Here is a 24,684-nt window from a genome sequence, read left to right as displayed (position 1 = left end):
TGCTAAAACTAGCCAGAGACCTTACAAGCTAGCCTGTTGGCACCTCGCCATATTATCACAAATGTTAGACCTTATAAAATATGGTACAAAAATGAGGCCCTTTACCATTACCAAGTTTCTCTAGTGAATTCATAATTATCCTAATCATTCCATTATTTAAATGTTTCCTAAGCACATTTAATATGCATTCTAAATTGCTTTTCAATGCTATCTGTGACACTGCTACTTTAAAGTAACCTCTATAAAATTTCAACCTTTGACTCCTTAGTAAATCTTCTAATAATGTTTCTACCCTCATGGAAAAACAATTGTTTTCTGCCCCCTTTACATCTTTTCTTCGTAAAGATATAGGATTTTTCAAACTTAAACATTTAAGCTATTACTCCCATGAGTCCCATCCATTTTACAGCCCCAAAAAAAACGGTTTTTTGCTTTTTCTAGTTTATTCTGATATATAGCAAATGCTTCCATTATAATTTTGTAAGAGGAGTTCGATAGGCAGAAAATAGAAACTAGAGTACAAATAGCAATTTGAGTCCCATGGAAAAACAATTGTTTTCTAGTTTACTCCGATTTTATGTTGAAATAAACGCAGTTTAAATTAAAAAAAAAAATAGAAACTAGAGTACAAATAGCAATTTGATTGAGTTCGATAGGCAGAAAATAGATTTAACTATTTATGCGGGTTTCTTATGCTTGCTGAATAGATTTAATTGTAAAAGAAGAGGACTTGGATTTGGTTGAAAAACACTAAAATTCAAGTTTTTAAAGTTGAACCGGACAACAAACTGTTCAGGGGTCCGGTTCCTGGGTCGAATGTTCAAACCAAACTAGTGGCCCGTTCTGACAAAAAAACTGCCAAAAATCGCTGGAAAGTTTGAACGGTTTAACTGTTCAGATCAGTAGTTGCTGACCAAATCAATGGTTTTTGGCCAAAATGATGATTTTTGGGTAAAATGAAACTGGTCAGATGACCAATTGCCAGTTTTTCTGATCCAACCATCTGGTCCAGTCTGATTTTAAAAAACATGCTAAAATCAACATGGGAGTCTAAGATATCACGACTCATCCCCAACTTAAATCATATATTCATGTCTTTTTTTTTTGCACTCAAATAAATCAGAGGTAATGTGGTCCACCGCCCAATAATCCTCAGAAGCTGACCAAACAGTCCTCCAGTCTGAATCATTAGTTACAATGAAATATATCCTCTAATTAATTATGTGGGGAATCGTTCGCATTGGTGCAGTTCTGTTGCTTAAACAACTAGTCGATGGTGATTGTCTCCCATCTCCCTCCTTACATGTCCATATAACAGTCATTTTGATTATTGCTTCATACTCAATGGTACTATGTAATCTGAAGGACAATTCATCGACGACGACGCATTGGGGTTGATTTCAATATGATTGAACTTTGTCTGAGTGAAACAATTAATATTGGGAGCCAACGATATGAACGAACAGGATAAGGAGAGACTTATCTGCGTCGGTTGGTGGGTGGTTAGGCGATTCCCAATTCTGTGTCGGCTTTGAATGGAGTGCTCAACAGAAAACAGTCTTCTCACTTCTGTCTGTGCACATGTTTCTGTTGGCGTTTGTGGTAATCAGAAAACCATCACCTGCGCTAACTTATTAGCTATTTATTTATGGGGAAAATCTATGATACAGAAAATATATAATATGGAAAGAGTTGTGACCAATCAAAATCCATCCATAAATTTTGATAAATAACAGCATGTTCCCTATCACATTTATGATTCTGATTTATTGGTCAATTGTTTTTCGGATATCATATCTTTTTTATATCATAGTCGAACCCATATTCTATTTTATTATTTATTACTTGTTATGGAGGTGGGATCTGCTCCTCACCGCCTCACAGGCACACCTCACCATGCATTGGGAACATCTCCTGTAAATAAGTTCTAGGTGAGGTGCTATGTGTGAGGAGCAGATTCAGGTTGCTTGTTATGGGGTTATAGAGGGGAGATCGGATCTGCTTCTCACACAGAGCACTTCACACTGATCTCATAGGCACATCCAACCATGCATTGGAAACATCTCCCATATTTATATGTTATTATTTATGAGAGATATTCTCAATGTATGATGAGATATGCATGTGAGGTCGGTATAAAACACCCTATGTGAAAAATAGATCCCAATTGTATAGAGGAAATATTCATTCAACTACACTAAACCACGAGATCGGTTTCAGTCAATGCAAGGCCCGTTTGAACATCCTTTACAGCCTTGTATTGGGAATCGAGGTTTTAAAATTTGCAACGTATAAGCCAATACGGGTTGATATGTATCGTTTCGGAAGAGTTATGATACACTAAACATGTATAATTATATGGTTTCATTTTTTTTCGTCCATATCAACCTCGTATCGGACCGTTTCAAGTATGTATCGACTTTGGACCATTTCGGATACACACTAATTTAACTTTCCTATCAAATTTAAATTTAAATTTAATTTATCTCTTCTCTCTCTCATTAATATCAATTTTAATTAAGCCTTAAAGTTTGAAATGTCACTAAATGCTAATATTATTTAATTAAATGCTAATTTGAGTTACCTTTAATTATGGCAATTAGTATCTCTTTAAATGTTATTTAAGTTAAATAACTTGTTAAAAATCACAAATCAAAGGTAACAAGTTTCATTCCCAAGTCATTTGCTTACAATAATAATTAATTAACCATTATGCCAACCTTAATTGCTTATTAAAACATGTTTTTTTTATATTAAAGTAATTTTCTTGCCTTGGTGGATGTTTCCCAACAAATGCTAAAATTTGATTAATAATACTTATATAATAATAAGATGAATATAAATTATATTTATTTATAAAAAATTAAGGTATATATTAACTAGTATACATAATAAATATTGTATAAATCTATATATAACAAATATTAATTAATAAATATTAGTATATATACACACAAACATTTTAGTTCTTCTATTATTTTTTCAACGGTTATTAATTATATCCCGACACTTTATATAAATCATTAAAGAATAGTTTTCATGTTTAAATAAATTAGGTATAATCACATAAAACTCATTTTTATTGATATTCATATTTTTAAAGATTTTTTTTTGGATTTTCTAATATATTCATGCATATCTTGATTTTTTGTCTGTATCTATACATTTCCAAAGCGTATTTAGATACATCTCATAAAATTACTGATGAAGGAAGATTTGGCCCGACCTCTTCATTATGTGACACGTGGCAGAAACGACAGCTCGGCAAAAGGGGCCAAGCCTAATCAGGAACAAGGAGACACACCACCGAACTGATCCACCTTGTAACAGCTCGGGATAGACTTCGCCGAGCTGACCCACCTTGTAACAGTTCGGGATACACTTCACCAAACTGATCCTTGTAACAGCTCGGGATAGACTTCGTCGAGCTGACCCACCTTGTAACAGTACGGGATACACTTCGCCGAACTGATCCACCTTGTAACAGCTCGGGATAGACTTCGCCGAGCTGACCCACCTTGTAACAGCTCGGGATAGACTTCGCCGAGTTGACCCACCTTGTAACAGTTCGGGATACCTCCGAGCTCAAGACCGCCTCGCTCAGCAATTCGCATCATTTTCTGGGCACCAAAGCCAAACAAGTCGTACCATGCCTGACACTAGGGAAGTCCATGCCCGAGGGCGCCACGCCTAACTGACTTGGGATCTGACGTTTGGCAGCAGCACTCTAAACGGCCACTTGCCACCACCACTGACGCCGCCATCTCCGGTTAGACGGTTAGGCAGTGACGGATCTGTCTCAGCAGAAAGGACGACGGCCGAGTTGACAAGCACAAGGGTAATCATACCCGATCTGACAAGGGCCTCAGGACGAGTACACGAAGTGACTATAAGAGCCCCCTGCCCCCCGACAACGGAGGTATGCAAACTTTGCGCTATCTGGTATTACCTTGCTTTTGAAGGATTCTAACTTGAGCTTCGGAGCCTCTACGCCGGGTTCCCCCCCCCGGAGCTTTCCCATCTGTTCCGTTTCAGGTTCCCTGCTACCCCGTTCAGAAGCAAGGCAGTGGACAGCTAAGACCAGCCGGATCGCGCTCCATCAATTGGCACCGTCTGTGGGAAAACGCTTCAAAAAGCCTCCCTCCAAACTTCGATATCCCCTTTTTTCTTCAAAAAACCCAACACTCATGGCCTCCTCCAGCAACACCGGACGTGGCACGGAGACAAACGCCATCGGGGAGCAACTTCAGGTCCCCATAGTGTGCGTTGGACAGTTCACCATCCCCCTTTCGGCAGATGGGATCCCCATCCTGAACACGCCACAAGCAGTGGCACCCGTAAACCCTCCTACCACAAACGTCCCCTTTCCTCTCCCCATTGAGACAACTTTCACTGAACCAACTGCCACCCCCTGGCAGCTAGCCAAGACCGATTGGAGGACCTGATGCAGTGCATGTGGGCAATGCAAGCCCAAATGCAACAGTTCCAGCAACACCAGCTTCACCAGCACCAAGTGCTGCACAACATCTCCCAGTATCACTAGCAACAACAGTTCCCCCAACTGCCACTGAACCAACCACTACTTCCACCTCGCCACCCCGCTCCGAGGCCGGTCAAGGCCTCCCCACAGGATGAACGCCCCCGCCAGGCGAAGGCCTCCCGGCCCCAGAACCACCCCAACAGCCAGGCCTCGTCCCCAGGCCGAAGAGAGAAAAATGTCATCCTCGCCTCGCAACCCGCGGGTGGGTTGGGAACCTCGCCCGCGAGGTCGGCACCCCGGCGCTCCAAGCCCGAGCTCCCGCTCACCGAAAACCGATTCAGCGCCCTGGTGGCAGACTACCAGCACTCCGGGCCCATCGAGCTCGGTAACACGGAGGCCAACAGCGCCAGCACAAGGCCCGCTCAATGGCGAAGGCGCCGACGAAGTCGCCAAACCGCCACCCGTGCCTTGTCGGAATTCAGAGGCAAAGCCACGAGCTCGGACGAGGTAGGGGCTACCCCGGCTCTCTCCATTCCTTCCCCCCTCGCATCGGAACTCCTGGCGGTCCCCTTACCCAGAGACTTCAAGCTCCCACCTCTGGACAAGTACGACGGGTCCTTCGACCCCAACGACCACGTTGACGCCTTTCAGTCGCAAATGCACCTCGCTAGGGCTAGCAAATCGTGCATGTACGTGGCCTTTACCACCACCCTCAGGGGGGTAGCCCGCACTTGGTATAGGAACCCGGCCCCCGGGTCGATAAAGTGCTGGGCCCAGTTCGTGCAAGTCTTCACCACACACTTCGTCACCAGCCGACGGTGCCCCAGAACAGCGGAAAGCATCTTCGGAGTGGTCCAAAGAGAAGGAGCTTCTATTCGGGGCTACATCAAGCGGTTCAACGAGGCATGCTTGCAAATACCGCGGTTGGACCCCGTAGTGCAGCTCGCGGCAGCCAAAAGAGGGGTGACGCACAAAGAGTTCAAATGGCACATGGTGGCCAACCAGCCCGCGACCGTAGCCAAATTCCTCAAACTCGCGGATAAGTTCATGAGGACAGAGGAAGAGATCAACCAACGAACCGAAGGCGGAAGCGAGAAAAGAAAGAGAGAAGGCGAGCTCTCCAACCCGGTGAGTAGAAAAAACCCAACCCGGGAGCCGAAGCCGAACCAGTCCTTCCGGGCCCCCCTAGCAGTTCGAACGGACTACACGCCGTTGAGCACGAGGCGGACAGAGATCTTAATGACGATCAAAGACGCTCCGTATGTTAAGTGGCCACCTCGCCTGAAGGGAAATCCGAATGATAGAAACAAGAATTTGTATTGTAGTTTCCATAGAGACCATGGTCATAGCACCGAACAGTGTAATAACCTCCGGGACGAGATAGAGGGACTCATCCGTCGCGGATACTTGAGAAACTTTGTACAGCACAACAATAATAATAAAGCAGGTCGGCAAGGGGAGCACGAAAAGGATGCACCCGAGTCTAGCAACAGACCTGCCAAACCGTTGCAAAAGCAGACTCCGGAAGAGAGGCCAATTCGGGGAACCATCCATGTAATAGTGGGAGGATCGGTGGTAGCGGGGTGTACCGGGCAGCAGCCCGGACTTCAGTTCGCGAAGCGGCCCTCGAAGAAAGGAACCCCCCAAAGAGACCAAAGACCGAAGAACCAATCTTTTTCACGGAGGACGACGCGCGAGGAGTCCGCTACCCCCATGACGACGCGCTTGTCATTAAGCTAAGGATCAGCGATTTCGAGGTCAGGTGCGTACTCGTAGATTCGGGCAGCTCAGCGGACATCCTCTTCAAATCGGCATTCGACCAGCTACAGTTAAAGAGGAGCGAGCTAAAGTCCGCGAACACTCCCCTGGTAGGTTTCAGCAGAGAGGAAGTTAGGCCCCTCGGAAAAATAATTGTCCCTGTGGAATTCGGCACATGGCCTTGTGCGGTTAGAGTCAACCATGATTTCCTAGTAGTCGCGACCCCCTCCCCATACAATGCCATAATAGGGCGGCCGATCATGCATGTCCTACGGGCGGCGGTCTCCACCTACTATTTGGCCATGAAGTTCCCTACGGACTTCGGTATTGGGGTAGCGCGAGGCGACCAACTCGAGTCCTGCAAGTGCTACGTTGCCGCCCTAAAGGGAAAAACCAAGGCGACCGACGACCTCGAGCTGGAGCGGCCGGTGGAGCAAGGTGAGGAGCGAGCTTCGCCCACGGAGGAAACAGTCGCAATCCCGACTTCAACTACGGACCCAGCTCGCACACTAAGCATCAGAGCTTCCATCGAAAACCCCTATGAGCCGAACTGGTGAGTTTTTTACTTCAAAATTTAGATATTTTTGCTTGGTCCACGGCCAACATGCCCGGCATTAGCCCTAGACTGATAACTCACAAACATAATACTGACCCTGTAGTCAGACCCGTTAGACAGAAGAAACACAACTTAGCCCCAGAACGCTGGATAGCGATCGACGAGGAGGTTGAGAAGCTCCTTGCAGCAAACTTCATAAGGGAAGTCCACTACCCGAGTTGGGTGGCCAACCCGGTGTTGGTAAAAAAGGCAAGCGGCAAGTGGCGCATGTGCGTTGACTATACCGACCTGAACCGAGCTTGCCCAAAAGATTGCTTCCCCCTCCCCAGAATTGACCGCCTAGTGGACGCGACCTCGGGAAACGAGTTGCTAAGCTTCCTGGATACCTACTCGGGCTACAACCAAGTTAGGATGGACCCATCCGATGAGGAAAAAACCAGCTTCATAACCAAGTTCGGCCTGTATTGCTACAAAGTCATGCCCTTCGAACTAAAAAACGTCGGGGCAACTTTCCAAAGACTTGTAAATAAGCTATTTCGGCCCCTGATTGGTACGAAGGTAGAGTGCTATGTAGACGACATGGTCGTTAAAACTCAGTTTTCACAAGAGTTAATACAAGACTTTGATTATGTTTTCCAAATCCTACGTCACTTTAGCATGAAGTTGAATCCCAACAAGTGTGTCTTCGGCGTCACCTCGGGCAAGTTCCTAGGCTACATTGTCAATCGGCGCGGTATTGAGGCCAACCCGAACAAAATAAAAGCCATTCTAGATATGAAACCACCTTGGAAAGTAAAAGAGGTTCAGAGGCTAAACGGCCGCATAGCCGCTCTAAGCCGCTTATTGTCTAAGTCAGCAGACCGCTGCCTACCCTTCTTCAAGGCAGTCAAAGGCAAAGGGTTCGAGTGGACCCAGGACTACCAGTTCGCATTCGACGAACTAAAAGGTTACCTCGCTAGTGTGCCAACCTTAGCCCGGCCCGAGGTGGGCGAGGTCTTAGAACTGTACCTCTCGGCGAGCGATGAAGCGGTCAGTTCGGTACTAATAAAGGAAACAGACCGGGTCCAACGACCCATATATTATGTTAGTAAAATTTTGCAGGGAGCAGAGGCAAGGTACCTGGAGATAGAAAAACTAGCATACGCCCTAGTAATAGCAGCTCGGAAACTCCACCCGTACTTCCAGGCTCACACCGTCATCGTCCTAACTGACAAACCTCTTAGACAAGTTTAACTCAAACCCGAAGTCTCCGGTCGACTGACGAAATGGGCCATCGAACTCAGCGAGTACGACCTCTAGTACAAACCGAGAACCGCTATCAAGGCCCAAGCTTTGGCAGATTTTATCACTGAGTGCACTTTCAGCCACGAAGCTCCACAGGTCGAGCTCGAGGTCCCCATTTGCGGCAAACCCGGAGCTCCTGAGCCCATAGAGTTCGAACCCCGTGAAGTAGCACCTAGTGTGGCATCTCTCCTGATCAGGCGAAGAGCGAATTGGGATGAGGTGCCCTGGATCCATCACGTGGATGGTTCCTCGAACCGGCAAGGCAGCGGAGCTGGAATAGTCTTGTGTAGCCCGAGCGGCACAAGAGTAGAGTACGCGCTACGCTCTGAGTTTGCGGCATCCAACAACGAGGCAGAGTACGAAGCACTAATCGCCGGGCTGGACCTAGCGCGAAAGGTTAAGACAAAACACTTGGTCATCTGCAGCGATTCTCAGCTCGTGGTAAACCAAGTTACCGGCGAATACGAAGCACGCGATCTCTCCATGATCGCATATTTGGCCAAAGTAAAAGAAGCCCTGCTCAACTTCCGGTCACACATCATCAGGCAAATCCCGAGGTCCAAAAACACTGAGGCCGACGCCCTGTCCCGGTTAGTCAGCACGAGCCACAACAATATGAGAACTGTGTACATAGAGGACTTACCTCGGCCTAGTATTCTCGGGGGGACAGAGGAGGTCGCTCCCATCTTAGAAGCAGAGCCGAGCTGGATCGATCCACTCGCGAGCTTCCTGATAGACGGAACCCTCCCTGCAAAACGTAGTGCGGCCAAGAGGGTGCAGCGCCAGGCGGCCAAATATGTCATAATAGACGAACGGTTATACTGACGGTCGTACACGCTCCCCTATTTGCGGTGCCTGCGACCTACCGAAGCCGAGTTTGTACTCTGCGACACTCATGAAGGCCTGTGCAGCGGGCACTTGGGGGGCAGAGCACTCGCCCAAAAGGCACTTCGACAAGGATACTATTGGCCAACGATGAAGGCAGAAGCTGTTGAGCTCGTCAGAAAATGCGACAAGTGTCAGAAGCACGCTAACATCCACCATCAACCTGCCTCCGACCTCAAATACCTCGCCAGCCCGTGGCCCTTTGCACAATGGGGCATCGACCTCCTAGGGCCATTCCCACCAGCAACAAGCGGAAGAAAATTCTTAGTTGTTGCGGTAGATTATTTTACGAAGTGGATAGAAGCCGAACCTCTGGCAACCGTCACGGCTCGAAACATACAGAACTTCTTTTGGAAGAACATAGTATGTCGGTTCGGGTTACCTCGGGTTCTAATCTCCGACAACGGCAAACAGTTCGAGGATATCAAGTTCCAAGAGTGGTGCCAGAACATGGGGATTCGGAAAAATTTCACATCAGACGCACACCCACAGGCAAACGGTTAGACGGAAGTAATGAACAGAGCCATCCTGCGCGGACTGAAAGCACGTCTGGATCGAGCTAAGGGATTGTGGGCCGAAGAGATACCAAGTGTCTTATGGGCTCACCGAATGACCGAAAAAGCAGCCACGGGAGAAACCCCCTTCAACCTCACCTACGGCACTGAAGCGGTGATCCCGGCGGAAATCGAAATACCAACGTTGCGATTAGAAACATACGACGATCGGACGAACGGAGACGAGTTACGCACCAACCTCGACCTACTGGACGAGGTAAGGGACCTCGCGCACATCCGAACAGCGGCATACCAGCAGTAGGTAGCTCGCTACTACAATAGCAGAGTAAAGCGACGAAGCTTCCGAGTAGGCGACCTGGTCCTCCGAAAGATTATGGTGCCTGAACCCGGCGTCGGCAAGCTTGGACCTAATTGGGAAGGGCCCTATAAAGTAAAAACAGCGCTCGGGGGCGCATACGAACTAGAAACCTCGGAAGGAAAACGAGTACCCCGAACGTGGAACATCGTGAACTTGAGGCGATACTACCTATAAACCACCTAGCGAAGTGGACGAAATCAGGACATGTGCCACAAGGCAAGCCGAGGAACTTCAGCACATTATCAGCTCGACAAAAATCAGTTCGCGGCATAAAAGGCCACGGAAATTTAAAAACCCGGCAAACAGCTCGGGGAAGATGAGCAAGGGGAAAAAGACTCCATTGCAAGAAACAATACACTGGAAAAAAAAAAAATTTACATGCCCGAAGCCACTTCTTCGCCATCGGAAGGCATTTCAACAACACCCGAAGGCCCTGCCTCTCCTTCAGAGTCCGGCTCGCCATCGGCAGCATTGGCCATCTCCTGAGTTATGCGCGAAGTAGTTATGGCACTTACATCGAGGTCGGGGTATGTATTCCGGATCATCCACCGGCTCAACTTGAACCCCCTCCTGTAAGAGTCCACCATCAGATCGTCAAAACGCGGGGAGGCAATGTAGTCTTCAATTGCCATCTTCTTGGCGTCTTCATTGCCTTGGGAAAAAATCTGTGTTCTCTCCCTAATGTCCTCCTGAAGATAATCGACTTGATGCTGCAAATCCAACTTCAAGTCCGCCATATGCTTGACAACTACCCCCATGGCCTCGGCGTCACGCTGAGACCTCGCCTGTCTGGCCACCACGACGCGAGCAGCCTTTTCAGCAGCATAAGCAGCCGCCTCAGCAGCCTGGGTATTTGCCTCTGCAGCACGAAAGGCTTTTTCAGCAGCATGAGCAGCAGCCTCAGCAGCTCGCGCCTGTTGCGAGCTCCTCTCCACTTGGGCCGCCAAGGCATGAATCGAAGAATTCACCTACCAAAAGAAACAAGTGAGCAAAAAGACAACAGAAGCAACGGAATTAAATAAGACAGAATCTTACTTACCACCATGGCATGTGTTATGGCGCGGCAAGCGACCTGATTCAAGGGAAGATCCGTCCACGCCGCGACCTCCTCGGGGAAAGTAGCGTCCCTACTCTTCTGAAGAGCGTAGTTCAGCGTCAACACGCTCCTAAACTCCCCTTGAGCTCCCGAGCCTGAGGGCCCAGCCCGCGTATGAGCAGACCCGGAGTGAGCAGGAGCACTTGAGTATGCAGGAGCGCCCGTATGAGTGGTTTCAGCATAAGGCACCCCGGCAGTCTCGTGCACCGGTGGAGTCACTTCGAGCTCCCTGGGCAAATCCTCTGGCGTATGGTCTGGGGCTTGGGGCTCCTCATCCAGGGGCAGCTCGTTACGAGTTCGCTTGGCGACCCGCTTCCTCCTTTTCATACCTTGGAACAAACGCCCGCCGCGAGTTCTTTTCGCATCCATCACCCCTACAGAAACGAGTTCGACATAAAAAAAAAAAAAGCCGCATAGCCAGAAACCTACCCGAACTCAGGCTGGCTGCAAAAAGCTTAGCCTCCGTTAAGTAGTGGTGGCACTTCAAGCCTTGCCGTGCCCACTGCCGGAGACCCTTCACCGTCTCTTTATCAAGAGTTACGCCCAAGTCGGGAGCAGCCTCACCCAACCCGGTCTGAAAAGGCCATCCTTGTGCACTTCGCACGCCGAAGTAGTCCCGCTTCCACGCCGGGACCTTGTTAGGAAGATCATGCAGAAGCTTAAAACCCTGGCGAGGAGTAAGGTAATACGCCCATCTCCCCCCAGGAAGAGGACCCACCTGTCTCTTGAGCATCAAGATAGAGGAGAATATCTCTAAGTCTAAGGGAAAGTTTTGCTCGCAAAAAAGGGAAATTGTCCCCACCAGGTTTCGAATAGAGTTCGGATGAAGCTGGCCAATGGTGACACCGAAGTGGTTTATGACTTCGACGAGAAGGGGATGGAAAGGAAGTCGCAACCCTGCAGCGAGCTGCTCTCGAAAAATCACGATCTCGTCGGGACCGTGTTCCCAAGGAAAGCTACCCGAAGTAATGAAATATGTGTACCCCCCAGGAAGATTGTAGGACAGAAGTATGGATTGAATCCCCTCAGGCGTCATGGTCGAAGGACCAAACCTGTCTAGCATCCGACCTCGGCGGGAGGTAGACGCCAAACTGCCCGATGCGACTCGGCCCACTGGTTCATAGTCTTCAAGCTCCACCTCAGGATCACTGAGGTAGTCTGGGGACACGGCTCGGTTGGTGGAACCTACGTCGGCCCTACTCGAAGAATCGTCTGAGCTATCAAAGCTAGACATTGGGGAAAAGATAGATTCAAGAAAGTACTCACCGAAAAGTTTGAAGAACAAGCCAAAGAACCGTGAAGACTGTATAACCAGCCTTGACGCGAGCTGGAAAAGACTTGGACACGAGCTGAAAGGTTGGACGCGAACTCAGTAGACAAACTGCAGAAGTGACAACAACCGGGGTCCCCCACTATTTATAGCTACAATAACCAAGAATCGACCGTGCAAGACCGAAGACGATCCGACAGCCCACGTTCTTACCGACCGCACAACCCTTAAGGTCGAGACGTGATTGGCGCACGTCTTTCTGAAAAAAGCAAAACGTCAGCGCACGTCTTTTTGAAACCGACGTCGCTTTGACATGCGTCTTTTCGAAACTGACGCGCCGCTCATCTCCCTGACAGTCGCCCGCGCACGTACAGCAGTGGCGCACCTTTTTGAAATGACCCGCTGTCACGTCCCAGCAGCGCGAGTTGGTTTGAAATTTAAAACGCGCGGTCACAACCACCAGCGTTCTTGAGTAAGTACGTTCCTAGCCTCCTCGGAAACCGAAAGAACCCTAGCAAAAGCGTCTCGTACAGTGAAGGTTTGAAGGACGGGACAAATGCACCGACTACCTCACGAAAACTACCCGCACCATGGCAAGACCCTCTGCGCAAGGAGTCGGGGGCAATTGATGAAGGAAGATTTGGCCCGACCTCTTCATTATGTGACACGTGGCAGAAACGACAGCTCGGCAAAAGGGGCCAAGCCTAGGCAGGAACAAGGGGACACACCGCCGAACTGATCCACCTTGTAACAGCTTGGGATAGACTTCGCCGAGCTGACCCACCTTGTAACAGTTCGGGATACACTTCGCCGAACTGATCCTTGTAACAGCTCGGGATAGACTTCGCCGAGCTGACCCACCTTGTAACAGTTCGGGATACACTTCGCTGAACTGATCCACCTTGTAACAGCTCGGGATAGACTTCGTCGAGCTGACCCACCTTGTAACAGCTCGGGATAGACTTCGCCGAGTTGACCCACCTTGTAACAGTTCGGGATACCTCCGAGCTCAAGACCGCCTCGCTCAGCATTTCGCATCATTTTCTGGGCACCAAAGCCAAACAAGTCGTACCATGCCTGACACTAGGGAAGTCCGTGCCCGAGGGCGCCACGCCTAACTGACTTGGGATCTGACGTTTGGCAGCAGCACTCTAAACGGCCACCTGCCACCACCACTGACGCCGCCATCTCCGGTTAGACGGTTAGGCAGTGACGGTTCTGTCTCAGTAGAAAGGACGACGGCCGAGTTGACAAGCACAAGGGTAATCATACCCGATTTGACAAGGGCCTCGGGACGAGTACACGAAGTGACTATAAGAGCCCCCTACCCCCCGACAACGGAGGTATGCAAACTTTGCGCTATCTGGTATTACCTTGCTTTTGAAGGATTCTAACTTGAGCTTCGGAGCCTCTACGCCGGGTTCCCCCCCTCGGAGCTTTCCCATCTGTTCCATTTCAGGTTCCCTGCTACCCCGTTCAGAAGCAAGGCAGCGGACAGCTAAAACCAGCCGGATCGTGCTCCATCAATTACCTTTCTAATACACCTTATATTTCCGATATTTTGAACTTTATTGAAAACATCTATGCACTCCTATGTTTATGTTTTAACAGTTGCCTTACCGCACATCCACCCTGCATTGTGAACATCCACAGGCACCAATATTGGTTTGGTATTTTAAATACAAGCCGCAGCAGCTGGCTCAGAGGTTGGTGCGTTCCTCAACATTCTGGTCCCGTCTCCCTTACGTGGCAACTGACAGTCTAGCTGGCCTTCTCCACGTGTCGATGATTTCCTTTTCCCTATCCCACTTTATTACATAAACAATTAAGAAATTCAATGGCTTCCATCACCCAGGAAAGTAATGCCATGGGATGAGCTGACGTGTCCCTAAAACCCGTGCCAAGCCAACAGATACAAGAGAATGGAGGTCTTATTTTATTTTGTTTTTTATTTTTTTGATGATGATGATGACGACAGAGATAAACTCTTAAAAGGAGAGAGTGGAAAAAGGAATCCCAACCCTAACCCCACAATAAAAGAAAAAAAAAAAAAAACAACTCTGGTCTTGGCCTCTTGCCTCAAGTATTGTATTATCTTATTGATAGAAATTTATTATATTACACTCTCACTCACGAGTGGGGCGCTGAAAATGAAACCCGAATTAATAATTTAAAACAAATCTATCAAAAAAACAATTAATAGTTTACAAATGAATAAATAAATAACCCAAAAAAGAGATGTTGGTATTTGCTAGCCTATTTGGGATGTCTGGTTTGTATTGCGACGCAGAACTTGTTAACTCTCTGTATAGAGTCCTTCCCCTCCATTGACCATCATCTGCTCTCTCTCTCTCTCTCTCGGTCACTGGTTTGAGAAACTATGACAAGCCAAGCAGCCGTTGCACCATCATCGCCCAACATTTCCACTGATTGTTGCATGTGTGGAGATCATGGATTGCATGACGAGCTTTTCCGATGCAAAGTTTGTCAGTTCAGATTTCAGCACAGGTTAAAGAAAAGAGAAATTATCAAAGAAAACCTTAACCAGAACATGTCTCGTTTTCCTTCCTTTGTTGATTACCGCATTTATCCAGACTTATTTCTTAATTTGCCTTGTTAACCGTTAATGTTGCAGATACTGTAGCAATCTCTACCCAAAAGCCGAGTTGTATCGAATCTGCAATTGGTGTCTTAACAAAGAGGGAGTCAACATTGAAGCATCCCACCAGAATCCCTCTCTTCCGTATACCAACAACAGCACTGAAGATGATGAAAAGAACGTGAAGAACAACATCAGGGAAGAAGCAATCCATCCGAAAGTCCAAAGAAGCAGTCTCCATCTGCATCTTCACAATCCCATGAAGAAACATAAGTTGCCGGAGAAATCATCGGCAGCGCGCAAGAAGATCGTACCGAGGGGTTGCTTGGACGAAACATATAGAAGGACAAAACCAGCTGAGGAGATATCGAACACCGTGGTGACAAAGCAAGTGTTTAGAGGTAAGGCTCGAAGGTATAAGCTCCTGGATGAAGTCTCTAGTTGAACACAGTTTGAAGTTTCAAACTTGGGCGTGTCTATCTTGAGTTCTGCATCTGCATGCATGCACATAGTTCATAGTTTTTCTTTTTCTTTTCTCCTTTTTCTTCTCACCTATTCTATATATAAATAGTCACGACTCTCGAAAGGCTTAAATACACATCAAAAGAGTTCATGTAAATGGTTGGTTATCCTATCGGAAAGCTTGCGGAAATTTCAGAGGTTGTGGATGTCTCTGGATGATGATCGTTGTTCCTCATCAGATATCTGATGAGCCATTTCCTACCATTAATCTCTTCTATTTTTCTTCTTTCTTTTGGTGTTTGTTTTCAATTCTTCTTCTCTAATACATTTATATATATATATATATATATATATCGGAGGCGTGCCACGATAGAGGCAATATTAGGAGTCAACCGTCCACCTGAAGAGAATGGTTAGAAGATTTAGACACAAGCGCTGCACGGTTAATCAGAGTTACAGATTCCAATACTGGAATTGTTGTTGCAGGTGACGACAGTGTTAACCTCTGCTCTGGGCTGAATACTTTGATCCAACGGTTGTCGTTGTGCGGTAAGTTGGGCAACTTCGAAAGCCCTCCTGTATGTACCCAATGAGGGTTATGAGATAAAGATGAAGATTTCTGATAATGACGATGACAATATAGTATATAGTCTCTAGTGATAAACAAAAGAGGGGAGAAACTCGGGAACCGCGTAAGCAACGAGACTGTGATTCATCAGTCGCAACATAAAACATCTCCAATCCAGACTATCTTTACTGCATTAGCCACATCTTTTTTTTTTTTTCCTCTTAATTTACTTACTCATCCATTCAGAATTCCAGATATTGAATCCCGGCTTTCCAGAAAGATAGCAGATTGCACGAATTGGAGCAATTATTGTTTTCTATATCTAATCCATGTAGAAGATCTATTTAGACCCCCTATCTTTCAAAAAAAAAAAAAAAAACAGCTTGACTTGAGACCTTAAACCATCAATTAAGTGGATCATATGAAGGTACATTCGTCTAGTATAAAATCTTATTGTAAGTCAGTTTATGAATTACAAACTGAACACTTGAAATAAATCAGTAGTGAAATTGCATTACCCAAAAAATAGCAATCAGAAAATATGGTTATAGATTTCATTATTTTAATAGTGGTGTCAGATTTGGAGTGAAGTAGATTTGGTTGCTCAATTCTTAAGAATGTTAACTAAGTCAAATGTTTTTTATGCTTATATAAGCAATTGTGTTTTGGTTAGAAGGAATGAAATGGTTGTTGAATCAGATACATGAAGCATTGAAGTTTTGGATCCGTAAACTAGTGAATAAAACGATTAATGGAGTCAGACAGAATTGAACAAATCAAATATGTATCCTCAAAGGCTAAAAGTAATGTAAATTTGAGTCGGACATATTCTTGGGTCTTGGGCTCTTGGCCCACCACCATAAGAAAAAGAAATTCATTTATTTTGATTGGGCAGCCCATGCTCTTCTCTCATGAAAAGTAGATCGACAGAATTTTGCCAACCAAAGCCTATAAAATAATGGGCACGTTGCGTAAGGGAAGGCCCACCGACACCGAGTGGGTTATGCGATTCGACCTTGACCCACTGGGCCTCTCCCCACTATGTGACAAATTAGACACACACACAAATTCAACTTATTCCACTGATTAATAGAAATAATTTAGGGTAATGAGCTTGACAACGGAGGAGGACCATCCATTCTATCATGATGCTGCTGTCACTCTAATCACTTGTGTGGGGTCACCCATCACCCATTGGTGGGTTGATACTTAAATGATACAACCTGAATTTTATGTCAACCATAACATCCAAACTTCTGTGTAATTGTGAATTGCAACTTGGGTGAGCGTTTATATATAAAATTATTAGATGTTTAATTTTAATTAATCAATTCTACTAGCCTTTTGAATTCGAGGGGGAGGGGAGTGTTCACGCTTCAAAGTTTCAAACTTGAAACCCCCACTCTCCTTTTTTTATCTCTGAATATGTGGGCTAGCTGGCCAATCCGGAACTCACACTTTGGCTAGCCTCAGGCCTTCTTGACTAGAACTATAGCCAACCTACCGGAAAATTCTCGAAAATTCTCACCTATAGATAGCATTTTTTAGGTGGTTGAGCTGAGAATTGAGATGCAATTGGGGGCCCAGAAAATTTACAAAAGCACCTTTATTTTTTTTCTCCCCACCTTTTTCCTGGAATGGAGGTAGTGACCAGGGGAATCCAAAATCTCAATGGTTCTAGCTTTCCATGGACCTGACCTTCAACTAAAAGGATAAGAAGAGGAGGAGGGTCCGAATCTTATGATATTTTGATTGGATTTTCCTGATTACGTGACCTATGTAGCTGTTATCTCCACCAACCCAGACGCATCGAATCCCAAGTAGCAGATCTTTGGTGCCTTTAGTCTTGATATAATTGACGTTGATCACCTATTGGCTATTGCTTTGCTTTATCAGCGGGTCCATATACAAAACGTCGGAAAAGGATTGGTTTGTTTGTTGAAATTTGCATTTTTTTTTTTTTTTTTGCTTCATGGGGCCACACAACAGGGGTAGCCCATCTCCTTTCCCTTAACCCCCCCCTAACCCCTGGTGGCAGCGGGATTTGATCCTAGGTCTCTACTCCGACGAGTTTTTGAGTTTGAACAATTCCCCCCATTCGTAGTAGTGCAAATCGGACGGCCTGGACTGGGTTAAAGGACAATTCAGTCCAACCCTAAGTCTGTGTTTGGTTGCAGTGCAAATAAATTTACATTGATGCAAAACTACAATATTGCAGATGATTTAAGTGTAAATTTTGACATATTTTTGTTTCAAATTTTAGCTTATTTTGTTTGATTGCAGTACTAATAAGTAAATTAAAACTTGAAAAAAAAAATAATGTAAAACCCAAAGAAAAATTAAACAAGACTGTGTATTTTTTTTTTTCATTTGCACCCCATGCATTTCTACTGGTGCAAATAAAATTGCACTACAACCAAACACAGCCTTAACATTTGGCTTAATGGCTAATGCCCAAGTTCGAACCGAGTCTGAGATCAAGTCCGATCAATCCAATCTGGGCCTAGCTAAAACTAGAATTTGACACTTTTGGGTTGGGCTAGGTTGGATTGGTCAATTTAATTGGGATTAGGCGGATCTATTAGGCACAATATATTAAAAAGTTGTATGAATGTATTTAACACCAATGATTTAAATCTTTAATTATAGAAATTTACATATTTTGCATATATGCTTGCATCCATGTGTTTACATATGTATATAGTGTTCAAACAAGTGTATAGTTTGGTTGGACTTGGATCGTGCTAAAGTCAGGCTTGGGCTACTTGAGGACTAAACCCAGGCCCAGCCTGAGGGCTGAGGACGAAAAATCCAAACCTAACTGGTAAGTTGCACCCCTCTCTTGCCAAATTAGATTAAAATATTAATAAGAAAAATAAATAAAACTTGCATCAAACTTTCAAACAACAAACAAAATTAAAATCACATATGCTCAACCCCACCCTCCCCCTCCCCACCACCCAAAAAATAAAAAATAAAAATCACATTGTTTGGCTTTGGGCTTTGTCTTGGGTCCCCAATATGGGACCTATTGAGATTGTATGAGGCAAGGGTCTTTTTGGTATTTCCTGTTTTTTGTATTTGGGCACCCATATGAGGGCTTTCATAGTTTCATGTAATTTCTCTCTTATAACATAAACTTCATGTTTGAGAGAGTGAAGAGTAACACTCTCCATTCATTTCTTTGTCCCCCCCTCCCCCCTTCTTGTTCTCTTCTTTGCTCTCTCAACAAAATCCTAAACATTGCAAATTGATATCAAAGCAACTAGAAGCTCTTGCAAAAACCTTCTTCTATTGATCTTTGCTTAGAGGATAAACTGTTGATGTCAAACCATGCAGGTGACGATGGCAATCCCTAAAAATTAAGTAGTTCGATTCACTCTGATTTTAGAGGATTTTTATGTGAGGAAATTCAAATACCCAATCTTCTAGGGATTCCTAAGCCCTAAAGAAGAGAAATGAAATGACAAGGTCCTAAGAGGAATATTTTACTAATTGACTGTGCCTCAATTCAAAAGTTCTCCAGCTAGTTATAGTGGAGATTTGGAATCCATAGCCACTAGGGCTGATATGGGTATGAGGAGGATCGTGGGGGAAGAAGAAGAAGAAGAATTTGGTATGTTCACTTAGAGATAAGGGTGTTCATGGTCTGGTCTGGTTTGGTTTGGAGAAGATTTCAAACCGAACAAGTAAATTATGGTTTGAGAAATTCTCAGACCAACCCAAACCATTTTAGTATAGAAGAAACCAAATTAGACCAAATCAATCTATTATGGTTTGGTCCATTTTGTAATAGTTTTGAGCCATTCTGTTAGGTTTAACCTAATTAGAAAGCACAAATAACATGCATACCTATGTGAATAACAAATGTTTTTTAAGCCACATAAATGACAAATATAATTCAAATATTAAATTGAAATATTAATAAATATCACTTAATATTATTATATAAATTACATTCACACTTTCTCAACATAAAGAGTTCCTTGGACATCAAATTATAAATTAAAAAATTCAAACAAATAACAATAATGTATGAAATATTAATTCATAGTTTAAACCTAAACATTATATAATGTTTAATCTGGTTTCTAAAATTTAAAAATCAAACCAAACAAAAATATTACGATTTGAAGAATTCTCAAATTAAACCAAGCCATTTTAAGACCAAACTGCTAATTACAATTTGATTCGATGAGGTTTAATAGTCAAAACGATATAACGAACACCCCCTTGTGGAGATGGACAACACCAACTTGTTGGTGTAATGGAGATTTGAGCATGGGATGGTGGAGATTTGAGTTTCCTGCAACCACCGCCGCAGGACAAACCCGAGACCCTTCGGACTCCCATAGCTGCTACATAATTGATAATTTCAAAAGTCAAAATCCTCTCATCCCGGGATCCACCTACACAAGAAATCAGATGTCTCCATCTGACCTGTGCATCATTTTCAGACTTGCCAATATAAAATCTTTTGATTAAAAAGTAATTAATCCATCCTTGGGGGTTAAAAATCATAATTCATTGTTGGCCTAAAGCCTAATTAATTATTAATTTATTGAGATAGGGAAGGGTAGCTTCAAATCATCCTATTGTAGGATAGGGCAGACTGGGCCCTGGGGTCTGGGTCTGCCAGGTAAACCATCTTTTCAAAATATTAATCCATACAACCTAAATAAAGCTGTTTAATTAATTGTTGGCCTAATAAAATGACTCCATGTGTTGTACGCATTACCTTCTCTTTTTTTTTTTTTTGAAAATCTGAATGTGTACTGACAGACTCTTGCTGCAAGGCTGCAACTGCAACTGAGAAAGAAACAAAGGGTTAAGTTAAAACTTAAAACACTTTGGGCCACCGCCATCGCCATTTAGATTTTAAAAGGTTCCTAATCTTTCTGAATTTGTGTTGGATGGTGTGAATCAAGTATGTGTGTTTCACCAAAATATGGCCTGGCCAGGTACACCGTTTCTTCACGTGGCTAAGGATGGAAACCTCTATTCCTGTCTCCTATATATTACATAACCAACCATTTATTTAAGTGTACAACAAAAATCTGTACCACCACATCTTTTCTCATCAACTTTTTTTTTTTTTTTTTGCTTAATTTTGTACTGCTAAACTAACTTCTTAACCAACCAAATGCATTTAATTGCCCTCACGCTTATCCCTTATTCCATGCAGCCAATGAGCCAATCCCCTTTAGCTATGTACACATCATCCAATAGTCAATAGCAACTAGCAAGTGTAAATGGATTGGATTTTAATTGGATAATTAATACCTAAATTTAAATTTGATATTTTAGTTTTTCAAATTGGAATCAGATTTTATCCTTGTTTTAACCAATAGAAAAAGATCATATCCATGAATTCAGGTCATATTGGGATAATGCATATCAGTAATAAATTAAAATAAATTCTCATCTCAACTCAACAAAGCCTTGCCCCAATTATACAATTATACATAGGATCAGTTACATAAATCATGTTCCACCAGTTATGGGCCCTCAAATAATTTATCAGTACTTTAACCCATTTATATTTTGGCCTATTTAGTAATTCTATACCCATCAGGTAATTTCTTCTCATTGGCCTCTATTCTCCTAGATGGCTTTGTTTGGTTGCGATCAAATCATTTCAATTTATTTTAATTTCTTTATTTATCTAAATATCAGTACTCATTTTTTTATGTGTTGTTTTTTACTACCCAACACTCCCACCACATTTTGTTAGAGAATACATCGTGAATAAAATGTCATAGAAATAACTTGTAAAGACTTCCACCTATGAACCAATTTTCACAAAATATCAGGTTGGATATTGGATGAGTTTGGGTGGATCCATTTAAATGGATTCAATTTTAGATAGCCTCAACGCCTGTTGGATCAGAAGTCAAATTCAGACAAATGGATACCATTTAGGCATTTATAGACCTGCTCGTCTGACAAGAAGCACAACTCTACATAGCTCAACCATCAATTAGACAGAGTTGATTTTGTCAAATTCCCTGAGCTAGTTGTCAGAAGATTTTTACGTGCCCTCAAAATGTTATCCGCTATATATATAAGTTGGCGAAAAAAAGAAAAAAAGGAGCCAGGAATCTGATATCTGGGATTTGAAGATATGTCCAGCTTTCCCTGTCTGCATCATGCGGCATACAAACAAAGATTAATGCAGTCCATGAGCTCATGGATAAGTTATATAAGAAAATTGTGGTCCTTGGTGGAATGTCTTGGTTCGATTAGTTTAGACAATTAATGAGGAGTATGGTTCAGAACTGATCAGATGGGTATTTTGCATCTATTATTAAATGACAGGTCTGGTCTGGTTTAATGGGGGTAGAACTAGCTAGCAGAGGGAAAAGCTTGATAAGTGTTAAAAGATTTAGGGCATCCAAAAAGAATTAAGACGTCAAAAACTTATTTTTTTCACCCAATCTTAGCCTTGCAAGGTATGGTACCTCTCTATGTGTTAGGGATGCTCACAGTTCAGTTAATTGAATTTTCGGTTTATTTTTGAAATCGAACTGGGGTTATTAGTTTTTGGAAAACCAGTAACCAAAGTTAAATTGAAACCGATTGGTTAAATAGTTGATCGGTTTGAATAACCATCGGTTCAGTTTGTCGATTCATCAGTTTTTTATTATTTATAATTTATAATATAATAAAACACTAGAAATATATATAAAATACATAAAATATATATAAATATATATACCAATCGGTTAGGTTAACCACTGGTTTTCTATTTTGGTTAACTGAAACTGAATCGATGCCTTTATTTTTTCTTTTAATACGGAATCAAAACTGAACCAACTGATTCGGTTAATCAAATTTTCGGTTTGATTTCCGTCGATTCAGCTTTTCTTAATCGCAACAAATATTATTTTCTACCATGTGCTGCAAGCCTGCATCCTAGAACAAGGCACATTGGATCTGCCAAGTACTTTATTCCCCCTTTGGACCATGGGCTAAAAAGATCCATGGTTGTGCACCATTTATGCCCAAAGCCCCTCTTTACTAGGACAAGGCGGCAGGTGAGTGTATCCAGATCCACCAACATGGTCCTGGTCCAGAGCTTTGGCCCAATATGGTTGTTCGTCTTTATCGCTAATGAGTGAAAATGATGACATCAGTTGGTCCGAGTCCGACCAATCCTTTTAGTTGCTTATGGCTTTTTGCTTTCCTGAGAATTCAGCCACAGCCAGAGATGCATCTCCGGTCTCCCATCTCCATGCCTGTGAAGGAGTCCTCTAAAAGATTCAATTTTGAGTTATAAGAATTTCAATATATCCAATTTCACATTTGGAATCAGCCCTATCCGAACTGGGTCTCATTTGCAGTTTCAGAGACCCATTAATAGAATAGCTAATTAAGGGTTGTTGAATGAGATAATTGAGATATGGATCGGATTGTTGATCCATGCCCACGGGCCTCGACCAGGTTCAACATGTACGGCCACATGCAAGTATAATTTGTTTTATATGTAGTAATAGTTGAACAACTCAAAGTAGTCAGAATAGCCGAACCATGGTGATCAGATTCTTCTGGACGGACTTAAAAAAAAAAAAAAAAGAAAAAGAAAGAAAGTCCGAATAACTGTTTGCCCATGCCCAGTTGACGAATGAATCTCAACACAAGTCAAAAGCAAAGGCCCCCTTCTCCTTTTGGAGTGACGTAGACGCCAACCATGCAATTAAAGTTAATTTCTTCGAGCGTTGCACATAACCTTTAACCTCCCGGAGCCTATCACCGAGGGAATACGAGGTCATGGTGCGGGATTTTCTTAATACCGACTTGTGTTCCGATGATCGGGTTGATCTAAAATCCGCTTCAATGAGGCAATGACCCCTCCCCATTCCGCACCGCACGGGCAGCGGTCTGTGGTCAATAATATTCAAGTTTCATTTTCAACTTTCAATTGTACGGATGGGAAAATCACGGCCCTAATCTGCTCCACCCCGAATGGGATGGGTTTATATTAAATGGGAATGGAGTTGTTTGATACCGTATGTCCATTTTGAGTCCACCTAGATGCTATATATGAGATTTTACTTCAACGGTCAAAAAAAAAATATTTGGCTAAACCGTTTTAAGGGAGGAACAGGTGGAAATGAAAACATAACTCACATCCGGTCAAGAAGCTAGTGTTTCTTGTGATTACCAGGTGATATGGCTCCTATGTGTATACTGACCTGGCAGGTGCAAGTTATTATCTAATGCATTACGATGCACTAGAACGTTTGGGTAGAATCGGATGTGAAGAAAGAGACAGATCGTCTGAAAATCAAGAGGCTAGTTTTTTTTTTTTTTTTTCAGTCAGATTTATTTTTATGATTTATTTTTTCAAATTTTGTAAGGTTAGACTTGTTTAAATTATTAGCATCATAAAAGCATACTTTGTAAACCCATACAAGACAACCATCCATAACTTGATGTTCTATCACCACAAATCCTTGACATTTCCAGTTAAGAGATTTTATAGGAGGATTTTTTTTTTTCATAATGTGTATTCACGGTTAATTCCATGGAATAAAAGCCTATTGTTTTTTCTTTGTATTTTGACATTTTTAAATCAAATGTTAAAGGATAAAACTTGTTAAACACCTCGTTTAACAACTTAAGATTTTAGAGTTAACGGTTCTTTTTTATGAGAGTATTTTGTTGCCCTTTAATTTAATTATTATAATAATTAAATTTCATCATAAGGTATAGATGACCCTTTATTATACTAATTAAACAATTCAAACCATTGGATATATGTCTTGACACATGTTAGCCGTTAGATCTCAAAATAATTAAATAATGTTCATTGGATATGAAGTTAGGCGAGTATTGTTTATAGAACAATCA

The 24,684-nt window shown here is 43.5% G+C and overlaps 1 long non-coding RNA gene across 1 annotated transcript; it reads left to right on the top strand.

The window, feature by feature from the left end:
• Positions 1-14,439: 14,439 nt before the first annotated feature.
• LOC148850618 (uncharacterized) lies at positions 14,440-15,549 on the top strand. The gene is made up of 2 exons (XR_016098845.1): positions 14,440-14,710; positions 14,838-15,549. It is a non-coding gene; the product is annotated as an uncharacterized LOC148850618 (long non-coding RNA).
• The last annotated feature ends 9,135 nt before the right edge of the window (positions 15,550-24,684 follow it).

This window comes from Nelumbo lutea, chromosome 5, assembly GCF_056320005.1.
Source record: "Nelumbo lutea isolate HS-2025 chromosome 5, American lotus-T2T, whole genome shotgun sequence".
Classification (NCBI taxonomy): domain Eukaryota; kingdom Viridiplantae; phylum Streptophyta; class Magnoliopsida; order Proteales; family Nelumbonaceae; genus Nelumbo; species Nelumbo lutea.
This window is presented reverse-complemented; position numbering and strand designations above follow the sequence as displayed.